The 19,818-nt window shown below is 39.6% G+C and overlaps 1 long non-coding RNA gene across 7 annotated transcripts in view; it reads right to left on the reverse strand.

Moving 5' to 3' along the window:
* LOC110469084 (uncharacterized) overlaps positions 1 to 18,900 on the reverse strand; it is a 429,868-nt gene extending 410,968 nt beyond the window's left edge. For all 7 annotated transcript variants that reach the window (XR_013339669.1, XR_013339663.1, XR_013339667.1 and 4 more), the window contains exon 1: positions 18,697 to 18,900. This is a non-coding gene — a long non-coding RNA (uncharacterized LOC110469084). The remainder of the gene's footprint in view (positions 1 to 18,696) is intronic.
* Between the last annotated feature and the right edge of the window lie 918 nt (positions 18,901 to 19,818).

Raw genomic sequence — 19,818 nt, forward strand, 5'->3', positions numbered from 1 at the left:
ACATTTTCTGTCATTTATTAACTCCAGAAATACTTAGATTAAAAAAAAAAAAAGAGAGAGATAAAGATAAATCCCATCCAGCAGGTGTTAGATGACCACACAGGCAAGTGTAAGAGCAAGCACACAAGTTCCTGTTTAGGACTGATCATATTATCGACTTTGGAAGGATTTGCAGGTCTCAGCTGCTTGTGTTTCTGTACCATACTACATTACATTTATGTGTACCATTGCCCTCTACAGGATGGAATTCGGGATTTATGTAAGTGTTGCAGCTATTTTGCTTTCTAGGAGCTCACAAAGCAGCACATATTTAATTCCAGAAGTGGAAGACTGTAATTTTATCACAGAAGGTTCTAGATTCCAGACCAGATAAATTATTGTGTGATATAAAGAACCAATCATGAATACAGAGTACTGTGTACACTGTGTACTGATCAGCTGCACCAATACGTAAAAAATCATATTCAGAATCATCCCTTCAAAGCACAAATGTGATTGTAAATACAAATGCAGAAAGCACTTTTACCTCCCAAGAATGGCTTTCTTTCTATAATCAGTATTTTATACAAGACATGTACAATAGACACTTTTGAATATCTAGATTATTTAAAAATATATCACATTTTAAAAATATGAAATGTGAAAAGAATTTAAAAGAGACAACAAGAACCCTGCAAATTCTGATCTGGCATTCTGAGAGCACAGTTCTATCATTTTATTTTACCATTATTTGCATTTACAAAGCCACAGCAGTAATTCTGGTTCCAGAAAAATATTTTTTGTTAACTTTTACATTACATTACTTACATAGTAAGCCTATATTTTCACTGAAAATCTGGCCTCTGGGCACACTTAGAATGCTGGAAAAGGTTCACGGTGTAAACAAAACCCGAGGTATGTTTATAAGTACGAACAGACACTGAATGAGATCTCAGTAGAGCAAGTGAGAAATTTGGGGACTAATTTAAAAAAGAGCAAAATTCTCATGGAATTCCCATCTGAAATTTCAGTCTTCACAAAGTATTTATCTCTGAACTTTAAAGTGCACAAAAATGAGCTTCAGCAGAAAGACTGAGATCATCTCAATTTCCATCATTATTGGCACTATCACATCTCCAGTTTCATGTAATTTTCAGATTTCAAATTAAATCAAGGGATTTTTATAAAGACAGACCAAGAGGCCACTGCTTCAGATTAGTTGTTAAAAAGGTTCCCTTCATTTAGAAATTAAACTTCATTGTGTAAATCTCATGCATAAAAAAATTGAATGGATACAGGTAGGCCTTCTAAAACAGGATGAGAGATTCATATCAAGGCTTTTACCTGTGTCTGTTGTAAATAGAATTTTTAAAATTATTATTCATCTTCCTTTTTGTTAATTACAGAAAAGGATAAATATTATTTATGGAAAAAAAAGTTCTTTTAAAAAGACATTTAGAAAAGCATTGAACAAGACATTAATAACAAACTGAAAGGACAAGCAGAATGGAAGTCTAAAAATTTCTATATTTGTATTATACAGGCATTATTTTTATTGTTGGCACCTTATTTTTCATGTACATAAAGAGAGCACAAGCTACAGCAGGGTGAGACAAAGATCAATGCTGAATGTATTACTTGGCATTGGTCAGACTCAGTTTAATAAGAAAAGAATTGATCCATTAAGCTAAACCTAATTCTTGGCCGAAAATGGTTGAAATCTCTTCTTTATACTGCTAGCTTCATAAAGACCTATAATATTCAGAAGAAACAACTCAGAACTGAGTTTAATAAGATTAAATGTATTGCAAATATACTTAACAAGAATCTATCAAGTTGTTAATGATTACTATTAATATCAAACAATTTTTGTATAGAATTTTTTATTAGAATGGTTGTAAAATATAGCTATGTGAAATGCAATATAAAAAGGGGTTTAGGTAATTTGTAACAGCTACAATTGCTGAACCAAAACCTTAACCTATAAGATATAGTAATTTATTTTATCAATCCAGTTTCTCATACAAGTGCAATTCAATTTGTAAAGTATTTAAGTGCCAGTCATTAACACTGTATAGCAAAGTGCAGAAGGACAGCATCTACTATATGTGATTGTGTTATTCTATGTGAAGAGACTGCAAAATAAATTACTTTTCCTGTCAGCAAGGCTGGAACCCTATTGTTAAAACAATTTCAAATTTCTATGAACTGTTCTACAAAGCCCCATTTCATGGCACTGACAGCCAAAAGCAGCCCTTGGTGCTGTGGGGACACACTGTGCTGCCAAAGGGACACAGTGACAGTCACCTCACTCTGCCACTCCTCTCCTGAAAAGCAGGGTGCAGAACCAGAGCCCACCCCAAAGCCTCTGCGAGGGCCCATCCTGCAGCACAGCATTGCTGGGATGCACCAGCGAGGAGAATCCCCACCTTGGGAATACATAAAAGAATAAGAACACGAAATTCTGCTTCACCTAGGATTTGAGAGGAAGAGGACAGACCTGGAGTGGTCCAGCAGTGATTACAATCCAGTTACAGTTTTAATTAAGATGACAATGTGGCAAAAATACAGGCACACAAAAATCAAACCTCTGAATTCAGCAAAGAGAATTACTGAAACAGTGCGTAAGTGTGGATGGAAAACAGCACTGGAGGAAAAGACAGAGAAGGAATTGGAAAGTACTGAAAGTCAATTATTATGTGCCCAAAGGTGAGATGTGCTGTCTGGCATCAGAACCTTGTGTGGTAAAATATATATTGAGAATGAAGAGGAAAATGAAAGTAAATTAATTTATGAAAAAGGCATATTTAAGGTACAAAAATAAAGACAGGGAAGATAACTAGAAATATTATAGCATGGAGTTAAGAGAATGACACACTGATAAAGAAAGCAAAGAGGGAAAATGAAAAGTTCACATAAGGCGAGGAAATTGTAAATAAAGATTTTTTTTTTTCTTTTCAAGCACATAAAGAGCATAAGGTCACTGAGAGAAACAGAAGCACACCTATGAAATGGCAAATGGCAGTTTGCTAACAGGAAGGAGAGACTGCTTAAAAATGAACTCTCTATTTTATTGTACATAAAACAAGGTTGGACTGATGACAGGATCAGACATAAATTTCCTGGGGGAGGAAGAATAAACACCAAAGAAAATCACTACCACGCCAGAACAGCTCATCAAGAAATTAGAAAGTTTGCAGGTTGACATAACTCCAGGAATAGAGAGAATTAATTCAGAGCTCAGAAAGATATGTCAGAATAGATAAGAGAAATCATTAGCAGATATATTTAACACCCGGTCAGAATATGAACTGGACTCAGGAGGGGTTAGTGATAACAACTATCTAGAAAAATACAAACCCCTGACTTCACAGCCATGTCAGACTCTTGAAACATTATTATTTCAGGAAACAATACCATTAGGAGTTTGTACAGCTGCAAGGGAAACTGCTGGCACAGCTCACCAAAGGGATATCAAGCTTAAAGATGCTCTCAGCACATTTAAAAGAAATTACAAGTTACTGATCACAATGGAATATATGGGCACAGTTTCCACACTCTCTAGAAAAGCTGCTACATTAATACATGGAAAACTCATCTACAAGGTCAGGAAGTGTGGGAACTATCAGAAAGATAACAGGGTATGTTACAAAGAGAAAAACTGGTCAGCTCATCAATGAAAATTAATGGGATGAAATTCAAACTGACCAAAGTACACTCAGCCTGAAAACCTGGCAGAGCAGAAGGGTAGACAGATTCATTCAGTATAGATAAATTTATGATAATAAAAGTAACAGCAAATAACTAGAAAAGGAGCTCTACCCTTGAAAGTGTTCAGATTTCTCACATTGATGTACTTTTTTTCATTATCAGTCCTTGTGACACAGATAGTTCCACAAGAAGTTAAAGCTAATACAGAATCTAAAAATAGGTTAAAAATTTAAAAAAGCTTTTTAAAATTCACATTTCCAAGAACTGTATCTCTCATCAGCCAGTTAATTTAATCAATTTTGGCAGATGCTTCTAAAATCCTTCTTCAGACTTTTAAAATCTTGACTAGCCAAGATAACAGCATTTCATCTGCAAATTCTGTTTAAAGTCCTCCCAATTTTAAATCACAATATCGAATAACAGGAGACCTAATCCAGTTCAACCAGTGCCAACATTGGTATAAACCTCAACTTTATCACTTTAGCCACAGTTCTTGGACAGACTTGAACATTCTAGTATATTAGAGCTTAGATGGATTCTATTTTTCTTTTAAATAATACATGTTGAATTATACAAATCACAAACTACTTGCCACGGAATGCTCTTTTAAACCAGGCACATTTTTTAACTTCCAAATTTCAGCAGAGCAGCTGGTTTTAAAGGCAAGTTATATTAAATGATTACCAATATATTAGCTGCATGCAGTGGAATGGGGCAGTAATTGCTAGGGAAGAGAGAAATTGACAGTTAAAAATGGAAATGTAGCATGAGCAAAAGAAAAGGGAAGATGATTTCTAAATTTCACCAGTCCTAGAACAGTCCCTTTTACAGAGCAGGTGGGCAGGTAACATCTTCAGAACGAAATGAGGTGAGTAAAAAAAACCCACATATTTAATCCAGAGATAGTTACTGTCAATCTAGAAAATAATCTCTTCAACTAAACATGTTTACCTAACTCCAAGCCTTAATATAGAAATTCTCTTATACCCATGAGATTATATGCTTTCTCTTTAATCTCCATTTTGGTTTTTCTACTGTCTACTTCATACATTCCTCCCTAATCAGCCACAGCTGCCATTGGCCTCAAGGCAGGATGTCATTCAGTGCTATTACAAGTATTGCTTTGAAGCAGAAGGATGAAGATGGAATTCATACCTGTTTGGTTGTTAATGCTTAAAGAGGTCTGCCATAAATTCCTTTAGAAAGGCAAAAACTATATACTCAAAGTAAAAAAAAAAAAGAAAGAAAAAAAAAAAAAGTGTGACATTCAAAAGTACTCAGTTGGCCTAATTCTGTTACAGATGTAGAGTTAGGCCAGCACTGAGTACAGGGAAAATCACTCCATACAGGATGAACTCTGATCAATGCAGGTTTATTTTTTATGACTTAACAGTTTGCCAAAGGAGCACATTGACAAGTCTCTGTTTCCCTACACAGCACGTCTCATCATGAACTAGTGCAGCACCAGCTTCTTGATGAAATTAAAAGATCTCACACCTACCCTTTAGAAGTGAGGAGACTTTTCTCTATGCCTGTCCAGGCAGAGGAGAAAGCTACCAAGATGGGTATGAAAAATGGGGAGCTTTGTGATGAACACTTTTCAAGCAGACTGATCACAGAAGACATGATATGGCCAGCTGACAGTCACAGCTTTTAACCAGGACTGATATGGAATTAAATGAAATTATATCACTAGTTTCTGGAAAACTTTTTGTAACCAGTACCAAATTCTCAGAGTGAGACAGGGATTGAAAATCTTCAGGGAGAAAAAACAAACCATAGTAAGAAAACACACAGAGACCTCTGATTATAACATCTGTGATTTCTGTCATGCTTATGATGTTTCACTTACTGCAGTTTTTATGGACTGATTTAGTCCTAATTGGTGGAAAACCAAAAGGAGAGCCCCAAATCTAGTAGTTATCACCCACCCTTTAACTTTTCAAACTAAGATGTTAAAGCATACCAAAAAAAGCTCCTGGGAAGTATGACTGTGACAGAACATGTCTTTGCAGTGTATAGGAGGTGCAGGAGGGGATAGGGAAAGTTGTTAGTTAAAAGGACCAGATGAGGGGAAAAGGAAAAGAGAGAAATTATGGTAGAGCTAATAATAGGCCTGTTATACAGTGAATGCTCTTGCATTTACTCCATTTGAAATGTGGTACATGTTATTGTCTATTTTGCTTTTTAATTTTCAGCATGGTCTCCTTCAGTGGTGCTCGTGTTGAACTCAGGAGTTCCTTGTTTCAAATTGTAGTGGAAACCCCATTTTGAACAATTTAGTCAGGCAATGAAGGAAAGCTGGAGGTAGTCAGGCAGCAGAAGTTTCTGCTATACCTTAGCATGCTGTCCTGATTATAGTGCTATTATAGTTTGCTGTTCATAGAAATCAAGGAATTTATGAATCATTAAAAGGGTCAGGCAATAGAGAAGCTATTATAATAGCACTCAGAAATATTACAGGAACTATCACAAAAGCTACAGTGTTAATACCATTGACTTAATATAAATGTATTTGTGAAATTATGTGATAGCTGAGGATGTGGAAATGCCAAATTTTCAGCCTCAAACCAGTCATTGGCATGTGTATATTTTTTATATATGGCTACATTCATACAAAACTGGTTTAGGGTATAAAAAATGCACCAGAGATCATTAAAAGTGCACAGTAATTGTGTAAAGACCCTGGGCTGGAGCTCATGAAAACACAGGCTTGGGAGTATTAATAGACCTTATACTAAGTTCTTCATTTCCTTATCTTTTGCTCAGAATTGCCCAGTGTATAAAAGTATATCAAGTGCCAGACATACCAATTCCTAATGATACTAGTGGCCAATTCCATGTATTCTCCATCTCTGAGAACAAGACTTCCTACTTTATTTTTTTCATTCAACAATGCATCCATAGAACAACAGTGAAGCATTTTTCTTTGAGTATGTAAACATTTTTCTTTGAGTGTGTGAACATGTATTCAAAATACAGGATAGAAACATTTGGGGGAAATCCTTATTTTGGTTGTGTGAAGATATAATTTTTAAAAGTCTGACTTTTTGAACTTCAAATGTGACTCCTGGAAACCTGAGCAACTTAACATGCACTGCTACCACCAAAGACTTCTATGTTTGTATTGATATTATTATGTTAGATGCATAACCAAAAGGCTACCAAGACCAAACTCAGAACTATTTAAATACTATAATTTCAGGAAGTTATTCAGCTGGATTTTAAAAACGCACATCTTTGAACAAAAGCAGTAGATACTGAACAAGATTTAAGACCTTTCTTACATGTAAATAGAATCTGTTGTATCATAAAATTTGCTTTTTTTTTTTTTTTTCTGGTCTTTCTTACACCTGTAATTTCAACTGACTGTTTAATTGAGTCAATGGGGCAGAACCAGAGCCATTCTGCTCTGCTGCTATGGGAACTTACAGCCATGGTCATTTTACCTCATAGAACACTTCCTGCTCCTCAGTCAGCCCTTACCTCATCCCTCTGCTCAGTATTTTCCCACTATCCTTTAAAACAAAGGATCCAGACTCCATGCAAGAGAAACCAGATGAACTGCACTAACTACAGCCCAATTCCCCTTTCTCCTCTTTGAACTAGAGAGGCCTGGCAGTTCACTGAGGGGGTCAGGTTTGCAGGCCATTAGCACAGCTGGGAGTGCCTGCTGTGCTAACAACACCTCCCCACACTGCTCTTACTTGTTAGAGCTGCAGCCAAGCCTTCCTTGCTTTGATGGCCACTGAAATCCATCAAGCTCAGCTCTCAGAGCACATTTAAGATAGAAGGAAATTAATTATCTTGACCAGTCTGCACCATCTTTTCTTGACTAATGCATGGAGGAAAAATGGCAAAATTCCTTAGTTCTGTGTTACCTATATTGCCTCCTTCCTAGGGCACCTTGAGAAGATCCTTTAGTTTCTCTAAGTCCTAGTCCATCCACCTGCAATACAGGCCTTCTTGCCTGACTGTCCTGTAGAAGAGACGCAGCCACTTCAATATTATATTCACATATTCTTCAACTTAACAAGGTATAAAGGACCAAGAAGAAAAGTATTTAAAGGCTGCTCATCCATGTTTCACAGTGTTCCTCTGCAGCATCAAATGCAAAATGTTGATCTGTATAGAAAAGCCACTGCTAGCATTCAGACCTTAAAGAACAGCAAAGAAACTGTGGGAAGTGTGTGGAAGGAGGTGTTCTCTACCTGAGAAGAGTCATTTAGTCTCTGACAAATCCCCAGTAGTAGTAAGCTGCAGTTTTACTCTTCATCCTAATAGCTGGGATAGAGGAATTTATACATATAGGTTTTCACAATGTTTTGTCTCAGAAATATTTATCATTCTAAGAGGCAATAGATGACATTCTATAATGCTACTTCTTACTTTAGTTAACACTGCAGGGAAGAAATCTGTCTTTGTCCTCAAGTTCCATTATAATAAAAAAAGCAATAAAAGAAAACTAACAAGTGCATATAAAGTAAATAACTATTTCTGACAAATATATATTCGTCATCATAGCTGCCAAGTGATGCAATCACTTGTTCTTCCATCACAATTGAGGACCACCACAAACTAGTAATAGTAACAGTTTCTTTTTATATAGCACATCACATTTTAATCAGAAAGCTCTCTGCAGAACAAGGGCAAGGTGGTGAGGGACACAGCCAAAACCTGTCCTATGGCAACCTACAAAAGAGAGTCAGGAATACAGTGCAAAAAAACTGCCCAAGTCTGAGATTTCAGTCTGTCTGGGTAATATGTTCCAGCATTTGACCAACCCCTCATGATAAATTCTTCCTAAAACCTAATCAGTTTTTCCCTATTGCAGCCTGTGCCCACTGCCTCTTCCTCTCTCACTGAGCACCTCTGAGGAAAGTCTGGATCTGTCTCCTTAAAATGATACATCCTCTCCCATCAAATACAGGAAGATAGAAATAAAGTCCCACTTCAGCCTCAAATGTAATTTTTCAAGAACATTCCAAAATACCATGTGAGACAGCTTACTCTACTAAATTTATGTATCTCTAAAGGAGAAAGTATTGTGTCAATCCAACTGGGATTTTAAGTTTTCCTATAAACACTTCAGATAGAATTACTCATTGATAATTGATGAATTTAAATTACTTCTGACAATTAAAAAAATTACAAGTACAATGTCCTACATATTGGCAAATAAAATGCGCTGGAATCTGCCTGCCTTCTTCATGTAATATTCCCTATACTGACTCCCCAGTGGGATTTTTCACAATAAAACAAGCTGGTTAGTGCCCAAAATGCATGTGATAAAAAGCTTCCCTTATAAAGCTTATATTGTGTAACACATCTTGTTTTTTTCTATAAACTTATATTGTGTACTTGTGGATGGGTCCAACCTGAGGTTAGAATTCTTAGAGAACTGCCACAGTTCCATGAACACAAAATCTTTCCTTAGCAATAAAATATCCCAGGACTCCTGGCAGGTGCTGTGCCTGCAAGGATGGATGCCTTGCAAATCCAAAGGGCTGGGAGAAGGGAAAGCTCTCAACATTCACCTGGTGAAAAGCTGCAGATCAACAAAACCTTCAAAGAATGTGAGTAACTTACAGGCACAGAGTGCACATGGAAAAGATGACAGCTCCTGTACGTTAGCTCAAGTGGAAAGCTTGGAAGTACTACAGACCCAGCAAACATTGATGTGCGTATGTTTTAATGGAAAACAGAGTAGAAAAATGACACAGCAACTGACCTTGACAGTTTTGCAAGGGATAGTGCTTCCATAAAGAGCATTGGTTATTCCCACTGAATGCCACAGGGCTGTCCAACAGGAGACAGAGGTACTCTAATTTTTTATATTTCAAATGCAAGTATTTGTTGTGGAGAATGCAAGACTCCAGTTGCTTTTAAATGTAATCCACTTAAATATGGTTCCTACATAACCTAGAAGCTATTGCTCAGGTTTTTAGTTCTCTAATCCCACACATCCTTTGTTTTCATTTACAGGTTTCAAAGACTGACCAGTCAGGTAACACAATTTATCTGTTTAACACAGATTAAAAACAGATAAGAGATAAGAGATAAGAGATAAGAGATAAGAATTAGGTTCCTTCTATTAAATCATTCTTTCTATCACCTTTGCAATTTTAACAAAGGATTGATATTGATATTGACTTTCTGTTTGGCCTTTAACCAAATAGCCAAATGTGTGCACTGGTGTCAGTAACATCTGGGAGGATCTACATCAAAAAATAGCAGAAGTGTGTATTGTTGAGGATTTTCTTTCTCTGTGAGACTCGATTTCAATTTCTGCATATTTCAGTTGACAAAAAGTCTTCTTTATTTCTGATCAGATATTTCTTTACCCAATTTGATGCTGTAATGCTCATTGTGAAGGAAAGACAAAACCTTCAGCCCTTTACCTGGTGCTTTCAGTCAAAATGTGTGACCAGCAATTGAACATCCTTCAAACCCTCGTTAAAAAGTACCTGCATATTTCATCACATTTATGGCAAGGCTTAAATGGAGCTCCCGACAGCACAGATTCTCTTAACTCCAATGTTTTAATGAAACCAACAGTGGGGATCAAAGGTTTCTCTCATACTCTGTTTCCTTACTAAATGCATAAGGTCCGGCTGAGCTAAATGTCACATTCTGACTTGCTTGATTTAGCCCTGCTATTTAGTAGTAATTATGGACAGAAGTCTCATTTAGGTGTATTGATCCAGTCTTTAACATGAGGAATAAATTCAGCAGCTGAGCTATGGAAAACACTGGATGAATTCTCAATTCATGGCTCTCCACAAAGAACAAAGGAGCAGCAAGGCATTTGCTGTATCACCAATTCTCTCACACATATGTCTGGAGTTAAACACTCTAAAAAAGCTTCTCCTCAGGGAGAAGCCACAGCACGAGCAACAAGAAACCTGTGGCCCATCAATAAAGCCATGGAAGAGGAAGGTTCCAATCCTGCCTCCATAGAAGACAGTATCCCAATTCGGGAAAGCATATAATCATATGTTTCGGTCCATCAGAATTCATGAGAGTCCTTAAGTATGTACTTATTTTTAAAAGATGGTTAAGTGCCATTGATTTCAAGTACATGTGTAAGTGCTGTCCTCAATATAAATGATTTCTGAAACCAGGGTTGATAGGAGTTTTATCACTGATTTTAATAAGAGCAGAACAGGAACTGAAGAATTTAAGAATCCCGAATGCTTATCCAAATTGAATGTCGACATGACAATAAGGAAAGTATAATCATGGAATGTTGCATATTTATATTTCTGCTACCTAAGTAAAGAAATTCTGAAATTAATGAAAAATCCTAAGCTCCTCATGCTAACAAAAGACATTTACCATGAAGGGATAAGAACTTCCCCATCTCTGTATTATCCTAAATTTTTAACTTTACACATATTTTCCTATTTTAGAGATTTGTGGAGGGTTTTTTAAAGACTAACAATACAATTTTCCATTTAAATATACTTTTTTTTAAGTTATAGAAAAATCCATAATATAATTCTATGGGAGTTACCATAATAGACTGTAACAGCTGCTATGGTCTATTGTGTAAATAAGTAATTACAGAATTTACAGACTATCATGTAAATATGTAATTATGGACTTTTTAAAATGTGTATTATTTCCTCGATAGTCTATAGTTTAAATATGTAATTATGGACTTTAAAACATGTATTATTTACTCAGACTGCAACAGCTCCTTGGGACAGAGCTCTTCTGGCCTATTGGGTAAACATGTAATTACAGAAATTTTAAAAATATGTATTATTTATTTGCCAGTGCTGCTGTCAATACATCATGGCAGCCATTTGGAAGTTAGTATCATATAGTCAATATTCTGTCAAGTTTTCATTAGTCACTTGAAGTAATTCTCTGCATGTTTTGGTCTGCTCCAAGGGAAGGAACATTCCCAAGTATGTGCTTCTGGTGTGGTTTAATTCCAGAGGAATCCAGTTTTGGTTCTGGGAGACCACTGTACAACAAGAATCTCAGTGCTGGAAGTGGGCCTGACCCCTGCAAACATTATTCTTCACTTCAACTAAAGCATCAAGGCAGGAATACCCACGGAACACAATCCATGGTGCCATTTGCATCCCAATTTCTGCTCATCTTAAGCAGGAGACAGGTTGGAACAAACAGTTCTGCAATTTATGAAGTGTGGCTTTTTTGTAATATACAGAACTATGAATTCCAGAAATGCTTCCATTGGCAAGAAAATATTCTTCAAAGTGGTGGGAAAAATTTATTAAGGGGGTTTCACTTATCCAAGATGGAACTTCAAAGACATTATTATTCTGAAAAAGGGGTAATTACCATTACCATTAAATATTTATGTTTCTAAATTACCCATAGGCCCCAATCAGAGACGAATTCTAGGTACTCTGCAAACATTTATGAATATCCCAACCTCAAAGACTTCACAATTTAAGAAATATTTTTGAATATATTATACTCCATAGAATGCTTTTTAGAAGCAAAATGAATGTGGTCTTAGGCCAAAATGTATGCACTGACTTTATGATCTGCTGTGTCTGCATCTATTTACCAATAATTCTAACATTTAGGCATGATTTCCCTAATAGACCACAGAAAAAAGCAGAACCAGAATAACTTATACTTGTAAATATATAGGACAGTTATGTAGCGTGGGACTGTTACACTACAAACAATTATATCCTTACACTGGAAATAGAAGTGGAATTGTCATTTACCTAAAATTATCTCCTCACCTAGAAAACGAGAGAGAAGAAAGACAAAACTCAGGAAGAAAAAGATATTCTAAAAATAAGGAATATTGCCATAGTAAGACATATTTATTATTTATTTTTACTGACGGCACTTTCCCCATGGTCTCCAGGCCTTGTGTAATAATACAGCTCTAAGAACTGAAACTAAATAGAAAACAGTAAGAGTACTGAAAAAGCCAAAATAATTCCCATCCTGATGAAAGATGTCAAAGCATTGGCTGGAGTTAGACTGAATTCAGCAAAGTCAGCTCAACCCTTTGGGATGGATCTGGACTAATCAGTGCAAGGCTGGAACACGACCTCTGAGGAGCAGAGGAAGAACCTAGGATTGCTTAGGCCTGAGTGGGGATGACTGCCAGGAACACAGTGAAGTTCTCCAGATACTTGAGAAGACAGAGAGGAGTGAAGAGACTCCTCTTTATGTCCAATTTAGATAGAACAAGTGGTAATGAAATTCAATATGCCAAGGGAGATTTAGGTCAATGGGCTACCCAGGAAGACTGCAAAATCTCTGTGGCTTCTAAAAATGGAGTGAACAAACTTCTACCAATAACGGCACAGTTATCCCACCTTTGAGAAAGGAAGGCAGACTCTCCACATCCTTTCCTGGCTGGTTTCTACAGGGCTTTTTGCTCCAGAACTGACCACAAGCCATAGACTCAGGCTTACGCCTAAAAAAATCAATGAAACCCACTGAAATTTTAACACAAAATACTTAAACAAACAAACAAACAAACAAAAAGTTAAATCATAGATCTTTGATACAGTCTAAATAATGTGTGCTTCAAGATCCTACTTCACATTAGTTCTCCTGAACAAGAATGTCTTGCCCCTTGCCCAGAGTCTGGCAGCCCATACTCAAAGACAGCTCTGAGAAAGGGCCAGATTGCACCAGGTTGTTTTGAACTGTGAGAAAGGGATGTGTGGGAAGGCACTTTCTTATCTCCATATATGTACCATGTTATTTTCAACTTTAAAAAGGTCACAGTTTATTTCAGAAAGATAGAGAAAAATAGTTTCCCAATCTATTGTTCACTTAGCAAGAGAAAAAAGCTGGCAAGAAAATGTATGGGAGAAAGGAACAACAGCCTGAACAAGTGATAAATGTGGGTGTTGTCACAATGAGAACCAACAATCCTCTGGAACACAGAGGCTGTGAAATTTCCAGCCATGACAAGGATTTTCAGCTCTCTGTGGTGAGTTCCATTGACTGTGGACTTTCTGTAATAATGAGCCTGGCTTTCTAACAGTAGTTGGAAATTGCTGTTCTCAGGGTACTTTACCATGTGGTTAGAGCAGGTAAGTTTTGTAGGAAAGGTCTCTGCAGGCTTGGAACCAAACACTGGGGTTTCCTTCCAGGACCTGGGAATCTGCCATAGCCCTCGCTCTTCTGAGCTGTTTATTCTGGAGCTCAGCCTGCATTTGCAAGGTCATGCCAGATACTACTCGTCACACTGTGTTACCTATGCATGAAATCCTCATTTTTTGCAAAGCTCACAAATATATATTCATGTCATAGCACCTTAATGTCCAGAGATGGCTGGAGCATGCCAAAGCAAGGGGGGCTGCCCCATGCTCTGCCTTAAGTGTGGCAAAACAAGGCCCAGAGGAAAGTTGTCAGCTGGAGACTGGAAAACTTATAGGAAGGTTTCTGGAACTAGGTGGAGGGGAAAATACAGACCTTGCCTTGTGTGTTTGCAATTAGTTATGTGTGAAGTAGGCCTGCCAAAACGGAAAGCAGTGTCCATTTTGTAGCAGTAATTATTATTGTGAAGCCATTTTCAAGGTGGGATTATGGGCACTAAACCGCTGGGACTGGCTGTGCTGCCCATGCGTTAAATCCTCATTTTGTACAGACTTAATGAAAAAGATAGTTTGCTGTAATATGTTCTGTCTTGTCAGTTGCTCCTACACAGCTGTATTGGGATGCTTTCTTTGTGCTTAATACATGGCAGTGATAATTTTTTCACGTGCTCTTTCTGTAAATGTTCCACCACAAAACATTCTGTTAAACTGGAATTAAGGTTGTAAATATGCATTAATAAGTTAGAGCAAATGCTGTACTAATTACCTGCCCACACAGCCTCACTGCCATACATGAAGAAAAAGCTGCTGAAGAACATTGCAACCTGGGTCCTTATCCCAGAAATCTTATTCTACCTCCACATACAGGAGTCTGACAAAGAATCAAATTTTCTGCTGAAGTTTATAAGAAACACACTCTAGAGTATCAGGAATGCAAAGTTGCACTTCCACTTTACAAACATAAAGAACAAGATTGCAAAATCACTTGTCAGTGGCCTAAATCTGCTCTCCTTGGAGTAAATGGCATTTTCACCACTGGCAGTAGAACTAAGCCAGTAATCCCTCCTTTTGGAAATCCTGTCCTGGGAGACGTGAATTAAACAAATCCTATTCTTTGTGATTCGAATTAAACAAAACAGTTTGGGTCTCTTTTGTTCCCTCAGCTAACATCTTTGTACAGTCTCATCAGCCTACAGTTACATCACAGGATGAGCCACACAGCAGAGTGATTCCAAATTTACTTTCTCTTCCAGCCACATGAAATACATTCTACTGCCAAAATTCTCAGCTAATTCCTTCAGGAATCAGTCAGTATTATTTTCCCTCTTAACTCTGACAGATCTGTCCATTCCCGTGGCTGAAATTAATTTTTTTCCTGTTTCATAAGGTCATATTTTATTGTCAACATATTAGGGGGGAGAACAGTATCAGAGAGCATGCAAATCAGATAATAATTACCAGAAAATTGAATAATGGCAATTAATAATGATACTTTTCTCTGTATGAGAATACAAAAATTCACAATGGTGTTGTGAAGCTTGGTTTATTCCTACCTGTAATTTACTTTAAGGTCTTAGAATAAAAGGTGCTTAGAATTGAAAAATATCATTATTAGAATAAAAATGAGGTATGTTCTATTTATTTTGTGCAATAATTTAGCAGAATATATTATTACACAACTTTATACTGTAAGCACAAGGTCACATAGGATATGACTTGTCACACTGTGTTGCCTATGCATGAAATCCTCATTTTGTGCAGAGCTCTGAAATATATATTCATGTCAGAATATCTTACTGTCCAACGACAGCCTCAGAGTTTCATTCTATTACATACTGGGGAAACAGATTCAGCATCATTTGAGAGGTCTCTTCTTCTCTCAATACCCGAATGAACTCCCATTAATCAAAAACCTACAAACACTCACCATGAGAGAGCCAGCCCCAGTAATGCTCTCCTCAGCCTGAGACATGATGATATCCATTCCACCAGCATTGTTTTATCATTTTGGTGTGACGATCGTGGTCAAACAGCCAAAACAGAGCATTGATCTTACAGTTACCTGAAAACAGAACCTAACTTCACAATAAATGAATTAAATTGTTTATAGGGATGGAATTTCTCTGGCATTGCCAATGTTCCACACACTGCACAGACCTCAAGATAGATAATGCACCCTTCTCCAGACTTCCAGTCAGCCTAGGAGACCATACACTGGAAGTTCAAGCTCTGCTTACACTGAGGACACTAATGGCTGCAGTTTGAGATCTTGCAGAACTCTGTTAACCACCTACCCATCAACTCATCATTGTTTTGCCCATTTTTAGATGTTTTCCTCCTCTAAACACATTCCTACTGCAGAATTGAAAGAAAATTATTTCAATGCTATGTCTCAAGGCAGCCTTTTTTTTTGTTTCTTTTTTTTTAGCAGCCATAAAATTGAGATTTTTAACAGTTTTAAGTGGGACACCTTGCTCAACAAAATTATTAAATCTATGGCAATGTCAGTTTGCATTAAGAAGATAAATATTACCTTGGTCTTCAACAGCACAGTAGAAATCAACAGCAGTTTAGAGATCAGAGCATATCACTAGTGTAGCCTCCAGACCAGAACAGCAGGTTTGACATGATACTCAAGCAAATAGCCAGAACAGAACAGCAATTAACAATTAATAAGCCACTTAAATTAAGAGTTTTCCTTGAGAAAACAGCCTCAGACCTTCAGAGATTCTAGGACGTAAAATGACAAAATATGGAAGTGCATGGGGAATTTCCTCAATAGGCCTTTTATCTGCACAGTGTACAAACCCAGAAAAGCCTGGCCAAAATGTCAATGTAGGAAAATGTAGCTGCACAGAGGAGGGAATAACAAGAGGAAAGAAAACAAGAGATTTTGAATAATGACCTTCTAAGCAATGGAAACACAACTTTCTTCACAGATTTCTCCAAAGCCAAAATTTTGCATGGCTTGACATTTGGTTTTAACCTGTCTTTTGTACCCTTGTCAGGCAATATGTCACCACAACATCTGGTAATGGAAGACAGAAATCAAGTGTCTGTAGCCAGCCACAACCCTTGGTCAGGCCACTGCTTCTCCCTTGGTGGACCTAGACTTAGCAAAGGGATGGATACACACACTGAGAACCAAAGCTACAGCCCCTGGATAAACACACCCAGCCATGGCACCCATAAGCACTTCCACCCATTTCTGTTTTGGTGCACCATTGCCACAATGCTGCTATGAGCACAGGCTTCTCACCATCACACAGCACACAACAGTAAAGCCCACTCCCACGGGTGAGCATGAAAAGTGAATGTCTCAAACTCCCTGTCCCAAACCCTTTTTCACTTACATTGCTTCATAAGTCTACAATATAAAGCATTTTTCTTTTATTAATGAATTTGACCTCCACAAACTTTTCAAGTCAAACAGTTCAAAGAGTTAATAAAGTCGTATCTTTGCTACTTTTCTCAATCTCACATAGCTCAACGCACTCTGAATTTGGGACATGTAGGAGCACAGCCTCAGAAATATTTGTAGGTTCATCACTGTGACTGTAACAGCCTGGAACCAGCCAAGTGTCTTCCCCAGCCCCTATGTCCTGCTACCTCAGTAGTCATTTTGCTAGTCCTTCTGCTGCCAACCCCTGGAAGGAATTAATGCATCTCCCAAACATTCCAGTATGGGGTGAGTGCGGTGCAGCAGGACTCGTAGCCACTGTATTCGGGTCACAAAACCAGGGAGGTCTCTGCCCCTTAGCCACATCCAGCAGGACAGAGGTGCCAAATTAGTTTTACAGCTTTCTAGCACTGAGATGTGTCTGGGGCCGGGGGACTTTTTGATGGACACATGGGAGCAACACTTGCAGCCTGTTTGAAAGGGTCATTTCCACATTTCACAGCAGTGGCTTATGGTGGGGGAGGGGGGCGGGGGGCGCAGTGTCAGATCAGCAGTCTGGGGGCTGGTGTTGGCAGGGGGAGGGATCCAGGCGTCTTTCTGGCTGTTTCGGGTGTGTGTGTGTGGTGGTGGGAGGGGGAGGGGGGTGGGGGGGTGTTGGACATGGAACACAGTTCTAAGCAGTATCAACAGCTAAAGCCATTCCTTGATTGAGGGAGGTTGGGAGCAAGAGGCTTTTGGGGGATAAAATGTTAGGAGTGCCGATGTTTTAGAGCACGATCAGGGTTGGTGCTGTTCGGGGGTGAAGCTGTCTGCAGACAAGGGCATTTGGGAGTGAGGGAGACTGAAACAAAAGCATTGGGGGCAAGATGTTTGGAAGCAAGGGCAAGAACCATTGAAGGTGAAGGTGTTAGAGGCTGATGGCACTTGGGGGATGAGAGCATTTGCAGAATAAAAACATTTCGGAGAGAGGACATTTGGGTCAAGGGTATTTGGCAGTCGGCAGGTTCCAGGGTGAGAGTGTTTTGGGGAGAGGGGTTCTGAGCTGTTGCCAGCTCCCAACCGCCTCCGCCGGTGCCCACGCTCGCTGTGCGCTGCGCCTCTCGGACACCGGGAAAAGGAGCCTCATCAAGCCGCCCCCGCCACCGTCCGCGCGTCTCCCCCCGCTGCCCATTTCGGGGCCTCTCGCTCCCCAGGAGCGGAGGCCCGCGATGGTGCGGGCGCGGCGGAGAAGCCTCCCCCGCTGAGCCCGGGTGGGCAGTTCTCCGCGCCCGGCGGGGCACGGCGGCGGCGGGCGGGGGGCGCGGTGGGGCGGCCGCGGGGGCGGAGCCGCCAGTCAGCGCCGGGCGCCGTGACCCCGGGGCGGGGACGGGCACGGGGACAGAGACGGGCACGGGGACAGGCGGCCCCTGGCCGGCGCGGCGGCGAGCGCAGCCCGGGTGCCCCCCGCGACACAGACACACACACACACACACACACGCATCAGGCGGGGGGAGCCGCTCGCCCCCGCCCCAGCGCCCGCCCGGGTCCGGCCGCCGCAAGCTCCGCACTTACCCGGGCCGCGGCGAGGTGTCGGCGGGCGGGCTCCGGCGAGCCGCGACTGCGGGGGGCCGGGGAGGGCCGCTTGGGTTTGGGGGGGGTTCCGTAATCCAAGAGGCTTTGGGCTGCCAAATGTAAACACTCCGCCATGATTTCTTTGTTTAGATAATTGAACCTGCCTCCCTCTCCCTCGCCGACTCTCGCTCGCTTTTATTTATTTATTTCCCCCCCTCCCGTCATCATCATCATCATCATTATGGCTTGTGTGGGGTGTTTTTCTTTTTTTTCTTTTTTTCTTTTTTTTTTTTTTTAAGGGTGGTTATTTACTAGCTGCATTTATCAATCGCTGGTTTTACAAATATTTAAATATAGATATATATTTATCTTTAAATGTAACCCTATGGGGTGGCGGTGGGAGGCATGAAGGACAGGAAGTTGTTCCCGCAGGTTTGGGGGCTGAGGTTGTTCCTCATCCCTTGGCTGCTGGGGCTGGTGGGGCCAGGGGCAGCGGCCGTATCACCTCCCGCAGCGTCCGGCGCTCCCAGGGAAAAGGCAGCGCTTCCAAAGGCATCGCCCGCTGCAGCGGGAAGGATACTGTGTGCAGGGGGAAGACGGGTGGAAACTTCCAGCCTTAAGTTTCTTCACTGAGTTTCCTGAAAATTCAAGCTGGATAGGAAAGCATGCATATTATTACTGTCTATCTCTCTATCTATCTCTCTATCTATCTCTCTATCTATCTATCTATCTATCTATATTATTATTATTATTATTATTATTATTATTATTATTATTATTATTATTATTATTATTATTATATGCTGCGGGAATTCCCTGTTGGGAAATAGGAGTTTATTACAGGAACTGTACAGGAAGTGTTAGCATGACAAGTTCCACCTGCAGCCCTCCTTTGGCAGCAAGTTTCTCTGTTTGGAAATACCAGTATATTTCCTGTCAGTACTACTTGAAAAAGACCTCAATGCACTTCATCAGTGTCTAGAAATCCCTTTCCACAAATCTGATCCTATCAGATCCCAACTGCCCAAGGCTCTGGTGGAAGTACCTAGGGAAGCAGGAGGCTCACTTGCAGTGCACCAAGCCTATCAGCTACCCAGGAAGGAATGCCCTGCAATTGCCATG

This window comes from Lonchura striata, chromosome 3 (genome assembly GCF_046129695.1).
Source record: "Lonchura striata isolate bLonStr1 chromosome 3, bLonStr1.mat, whole genome shotgun sequence".
Lineage (NCBI taxonomy): Eukaryota > Metazoa > Chordata > Aves > Passeriformes > Estrildidae > Lonchura > Lonchura striata.